General features: G+C 38.7%; 1 pseudogene; it reads right to left on the bottom strand.

Annotated features, from left to right (window-relative positions):
- Positions 1-4,420: 4,420 nt before the first annotated feature.
- Positions 4,421-4,514, bottom strand: LOC113926083 (annotated as a pseudogene).
- Between the last annotated feature and the right edge of the window lie 2,251 nt (positions 4,515-6,765).

The raw sequence follows: 6,765 nt of genomic DNA, 5'->3' as shown, positions 1-6,765 counted from the left end.
ATATTATATGTCACAGTCCATAATAATATTATATATAAATTACATATATAATTTATAATATTTTTGTTCTAAATTGACATTTTACATAAATAAGATTATACCATATGTGTTGTTTTACTGTGTCATCTTTTCTCCCATTCTCCTATTTTTATTTTCAATTTCCTATTTTTCTTGCCACACATTTACCTCATCCTCTCTCCCTCAACCCATGCTAACAAAATGCATCTTTGTATGCATAATTTCTCCGTGCTTCTATAACCACTTATAAAAATATAGATATCTATTCACTTATAAATATATAAATAAAGAGATTTGGGAGTTCTTTGCTTTAGAAAAAACCACATTATGTCTCCCATACATTTTTCTACATCTTATTTTTCTGTCTTGTCAGTAGTTAATAGAAATCCCATCAAGTTAATTGTTATTCCTCAAATTCATTTTAATGACTGCTCAGTATTCCATGAAAAATGTAGATGCATTAAAATTTATTTAATCTATTCTGATGGATATGCCTTTTTTTCGCCCCTGTGAAACAACGCTGGAATAAACACTCTTACATTCAGTTCCTTTTATTTCTTTTAAAAAATTTATTTATTTATTTATTTGAGAGAGACAGAGACAGAGAAAGTAAGCATAAGTGGGGGCGGGGGGCAGAGGGAGAGGGAGAAGCAGACTCCCTGCTGAGCAGGGAGCCTGACACTGGGCTCCCTCCCAGGACCCTAGAATCATGACCTCAGCCGAAGGCAGACACTTAACCAACTGAGCCACCCAGGTACCCCTCAGTTCCTTTTATTTCTCTAGGATAGGTTCCTGAGAGTGAGATTTCTGGGTTGAAAGAGATTCCTGGGTCAAAGTTGCATTTTTATTTTGAATAGATGTTTCCAGGTTTCTTTCCAAAATGGCTGTAATAAGTAACTTGTCTACAAGTGATGTATGTGAGTACATTTCTCCCATTTTTGCCAGTAATCAGTGTTACTGTACTTTTTAACCCTTGGCAGGAAATGGGTATATAAGTAACACTTTGTTGTTTTTTTTTCACCAGTGAACTTGAGTATCTTTTTATGTTTGTTGTCCATTTGAATTTTCTCTTCTGCAGTTTATATATATGTAGACTTTACTATTTTATTTTTTGGGTATACATGATAACTTTGTATATTACAGATACTAGTCCTTTATCTGTCAATGTATTGCTGTCTCCTTCCCCCATTCTTCCCATTTTATTGACTTTATAATATTTTCCCCTCCGTTTTTATAGTCAGTTACATCTATATATTTTTTTAATGCTTCTGAGTTTTCTGTGTTTATTGGGGTCTCCCCAACCCTTAGGTTGTTGTGTGTATATGGTCCTTTGATTTTCTGTTTTTTACATTTAAATAGTTTATTCACTTACTTTTTTTCTTACATTTAGCATGAGATAGATATTCAACCTTATTTTTCTTTAGAAAGATAACCCACCATTAGAACTACTAAAGAATTTATCATTTTTTCCATTGTCTTGAAATTCTGCCTTTGTCACATATTACATTTTTTAATTTAAATTCAATTAGCCAACATATACTATATCATTAGTTTCAGACGCAGAGTTCATTAATTCATCATCTGCACAAAACACCCAGCACTCATCACATCACATGGCCTCCTTAATGCCCATCACCCAATTACCTTGTCCCCTCAGTCGCCTCCCCTCCAGAAACCCTCAGTTTTTTTCCTAGAGTTGAGTCTCTCATGGTTTGTCTCCCTCTGTGATTTCTTCCCATTCAGTTTTCCCTCCCTTCCCCTATGATCCTCTGCACAATTTTTTATATTACACATATGAACAAAACCATATGATAATTGTCTTTATCTGACTGGCTTATTTTGCTCAGCATAATACCTTCCAGTTCTGTACACATTGGTGTACAGATGGTAAGATGTCATCCTTTCTGATGGCTGAGTAATATTCCATTGTACACACACACACACACACACACACACACACACACACACACAGCACATCTTCTTTATCCATTCCTCTGTCGATGGACATCTGGGCTCTTTCCATAGTTTGGCTATTGTGGATATTGCTGCTATAAACATTGGGGTGCAGATGCCCCTTTGGTTCCTCAAGAAGTTAAAAATAGAGCTACCCTATGACCCAGGATGTATTACATTTTTTATATATACTGAGATTGCGTTCTGGAATATTTTTGTAGTTTCTTATTTGTCTATTACTATTCAATACTACATTAGTAAGAGTATAGATTCAGGTCATATTCCATACTAGTTAACTAGTTAGTTACTGTTGCTTAGTGGCTTACAGCAATGGTCTTTTTTTTTTTAATCACTCACCTATTTTGTTAGTTAGCTGGGTGGTTTTTCTGATCTGAGTCCCTTCTGATCTCTGCTGAGCTTGCCTATGGAGGACCTGTGGTCAGCTGGTGCACTGGCCAGTAGCTGGATGATCTAGCATGGTCACACTCCCAATGTCTGATTGTTGTAGGCTGTTCACACTGTGCCTCAGTCTCCTCCCCTTGACCTCTCCTACTTCAGCAGACTAGTTTGGGCTCAGGTCCATGGTAATCTCAGAGAGAGAGAAAGCCCTAATGTGCAAGCACTTTCAGCCTTGTTTATATCATGCCTACTGATGTGCTAATGGTCAAAAAAAGCAAAAGACCAAATTCAGATTCAAGGCAGGTGGGTGTGGGGGGAATATACTCTCCCCCTGGATGAAAAAGGTGTGCATGCAAGAACTGGAAGAGTTTGTGGCCATTTTCAGAATCTTCCATACATTGAGAATCTGAATGAGAATTTGCTTCCCAGTGTCAAATAGGATCCTGCCACTCTCCACATTATAAACTTCCCTTGGAATCTTTGATCTTCAGAATAAACTCCAGAACTCTCAGTATGACATAGTCTGGTCTCTGCTTACCTCACATCAGCAGTGCCCATTCACAATATCCTGGGCTCCATCATGCAGAACTATTTTATCTTCATCCCTCCTGTACCTTTGCCCAACTTGAGACAATAGTAAGAGATCTTTGTCCTCATCCCTCCATGTTTTTGCTTTGATTCATACTGAAACCCAATATTTTCTTTGATTCACTATGTCCTTGCTTGTTCCTACCCAAAAAATAAGTGGCTCTTTTTCTTGGAAACACACTACCAGCCATTGGGATTCACATTTGTGTGGTAATCCTTAAAGGGAAAGGTCACTGTTCTCTTGCACCTGCAACACTTGGGAGGAGCAGCCCCTCCTTTTCTCCCTCATCTCTTGTGGTCTATCCACCAAGACTGTTCCTTTCCCCGAGGAGGAAGCCAACCTGTGATCGGGCAGCAAGTCACAGGTGAGATGGGAGGTAAAAGACTCTATCATATCCTCCAATCAGCAGCTTCACCTTTGCAAAGGTTTGGGCCCAGGCTTGCTATAAAAAAGCAGATAACTCTACCCTCTCTTAGGTAATTGATTCTCATTTCTATTAGATAGACTCTGGACAGACCAAGAGTGATGTCCTACATCCTGTGTACCTGCGTCTAGAATGTTTTTCTTCTCCTTTTCATTAATCTGTCCTTTCAATTGATATTCACTGAATGCCTCCTGCATGCCATTGTGCTAGATGCTGAAGATATAATGATAGATTAGATCAACCCTGTCCTTGTTCTGATGGTGTTTGTAAGTCAAAGTGATTCTCTTGTAAAGTCCTTCTCCATTTCATTCCCATCCCATCCCTACTTCCTATAGCCAAGTGCATCTTTTAATCTTTGATGTTACTACAATTTTAGCCCATTTGTCATTTCCCAGGGGAAGTACACACACACACACACACACACACACACACACACACACACACACACACACACACACACAGGCTTGCTTCCCTAAGCCACACCTGCCAGGAGTAGGATGATAATGCAACAGTAAGGAAAAGGCATTTTTGAATCAGAGCTCACACACAGAAGAATTACTATGACTCCAATCCCTTAACTTTCCTTCCTCCCCCTTCAGGATCCCTGAAAGTTCACATATTCTTTTGGGTGAATGACAAAGTGCTTTCCTAGTAGGTCAAGGACTGATTTCTATTTTCTTCCTTGTGGCTATAGCCAGAGCTGCTGACCCTCTTGGATTCAACTTTTGAGACCACAGGCCCTTGATTCTAACACTCACTGCAGCTCTGTAGCTTTGGTTGGGGTGGGAAGCCGGCACTTCTCTGGAGTTAAATCTGTCTATTTAGCTCCTTGATGTAGCAGTGCTACAAGTTCAGTTTTCTTATGGGATTTTTTTTAAAGAGTTTTGGAACAAGTTAACCTAGATCTAATTCAGAGAACATTTTAATGGATCCATCTTTTTTTTTCTCTTTAAGGTATATTATTATTATTTAGTATGTACTTGCTATGTGCCAAACTTATTTCTTCTTTTTTTCTTTATGAATTTTATTTTTCAGTTGAAAATATGGAATGCTCCTCAAATCTGTGTGTCATCCTTGCACAGGGGCCATGCTAATCTTCTCTGTATTGTACATGTGCTGCTGAGTGAGCATTAAACATATTTCTTCTTTAATACTTAGTGATCCTAACAAATCTATCCATTTTATGGGTGAGGGATCAAAGGCCCAGAAAAGAGCTTTGCTCAAAGACAAGTAATCCTCTCCCTGTCCCTCAGTCTTATTCCTACGGACCCAGGCTGGATTTTCAGCTCGGGCATTCATCAAGTTCTAAAGCAAAGAGGTTTGCTGGTGGCCTTTGGGGCTGTCTAAGGAGCCTTGTTGGCAAACATAGTAGGTCTCACCTCTTCCTCAACACAGTTTGACTTATTCCACTGTACTGTCTTCATTTGTTGAGGGGCCTTTGATTGGCTGAACTGTGAAGAAGCACTCCATCCTTTTCATCTCTGGAGTCTTAGAGCCCAGCTCAGGGTCTGGCCGATTGTAATGAATTAACCTATTGGAAAATTATGAGGATGAGACATACTCTGACTCTTTGCTCTAGTCTACGATAGCAATCTAATCTAGGTCCCTAAGGAAGTGTACCCGAGTAGACCTGTGAGTATCAAGGGACAGATAGTCACCCTCCTAGTTCCCAAACCTCTGACCTTACAGTGGAAACACCTTGCCTGCTAATGCATCAGAAATAGAACATAAATAATAATAGCTGCTGTTTATGATATGGTGATTGTGTGCCTAATGCAACTGCAAACTAATTACATGTATTATCTCATTTAGTCTTAACACCCTTTAAGAAGGCATTGCATTTTTCCCATTTTATAAATGAGGACACAAAAGCACAGGAAAACTAAGTAACCTGCTAATGTCACATTTCAAATGACAGAGCTAGACTTTAAATCAAGGCACTATGACTCCAGTACTTGGGTCTGCAAAAGAGAGATGACAAAACAATCTTTTCATGACATTTCAGAAAATGTCTTGAAAACCACATGGGACTTTGCTTTATTTTAGCATTAACAAGACAGGGCAGTAGGACTGGAGCTGACCCAGTAGTGAGTCAGGAGTCCCAGATTCTCAACCTGACTCTGACAATTTGTATAGGCTTCTTGAACTGTAATATCTTTATTTGTAGAATGATAGATGGAGCTAGCTGGTATCTGATATGTCATTTGCAGATATCTTTTTCCATTCGTTGGTTGTCTTTTGGTTTTGTTGACTGTATCTTTTGCTGTGCAAAAGCTTTTTATCTTTATGAAGTCCCAATAGTTCATTTTTGCCCTTGCTTCCATTGCCTTTGGCGATGTTTCTAGGAAGAAGTTGCTGCGGCTGAGGTCGAAGAGGTTGCTGCCTGTGTTCTCCTTTAGGATTTTGATGGACTCCTATCTCACATTTAGGTCTTTCAAGCATTTTGAGTCTATTTTTGTGTGCGGTGTAAGGAATTGGTCCAGTTTTGTTCTGCATATGGCTGTCGAATTTTCCCAACACCATTTGTTGAAGAGACTGTCTTTTTTCCATTGGACATTCTTTCCTGCTTTGTCAAAGATTAGTTGACCATGGAGTTGAGGGTCCATTTCTGGGCTCTCTATTCTGTTCCATTGATCTATGTGTCTGTTTTTGTGCCAGTACCATACTGTCTTGATGATGACAGCTTTGTAATAGAGGTTGAAGTCCAGAATTGTGATGCCACCAGCTTTGCTTTTCTTTTTCAACATTCCTCTGGCTATTTGGGGTCTTTTCTGGTTCCATACAAATTTTAGGGTTATTTGTTCCATTTCTTTGAAAAAAGTGGTTGGTATTTTGATAGGGGTTGCTTTGAATGTGTAGATTGCTCTAGGTAGCATTGACATCTTCATGATATTTGTTCTTCCAATCCATGAGCATGGAATGTTTTTCCATTTCTTTGTGTCTTCCTCAGTTTCTTTCATGAGTATTTTATAGTTTTCTGAGTACAGATTCTTTGCCTCTTTGGTTAGATTTATTCCTAGGTATCTTATGATTTGGGGCGCAATTGTAAATGGGATCAACTCCTTAATTTCTCTTTCTTCTGTTTTGTTGTTGGTGTATAGGAATGCCACTGATTTCTGTGGATTGATTTTATATCCATGTGATCTATTCTAGAGAACGTTCCATGGGCACTAGAGAAGAATGTGTATTCTGTTGCTTTGGGATAGAATGTTCTGAATATATCTGTGAAGTCCATTTGGTCCAGTGTGTCATTTAAAGTCTTTATTTCCTTGTTGAACTTTTGCTTAGATGATCTGTCCATTTCAGTGAGGGGGGTGTTTAAGTTCCCTACTATTATTGTATTGTTGTCGATGTGTTTCTTTGCTTTTGTTATTAATTGGCT

The sequence above is a fragment of the Zalophus californianus genome, chromosome 2, assembly GCF_009762305.2.
Source record: "Zalophus californianus isolate mZalCal1 chromosome 2, mZalCal1.pri.v2, whole genome shotgun sequence".
In the NCBI taxonomy this organism is placed as follows: Eukaryota; Metazoa; Chordata; class Mammalia; order Carnivora; family Otariidae; genus Zalophus; species Zalophus californianus.
This window is presented reverse-complemented; position numbering and strand designations above follow the sequence as displayed.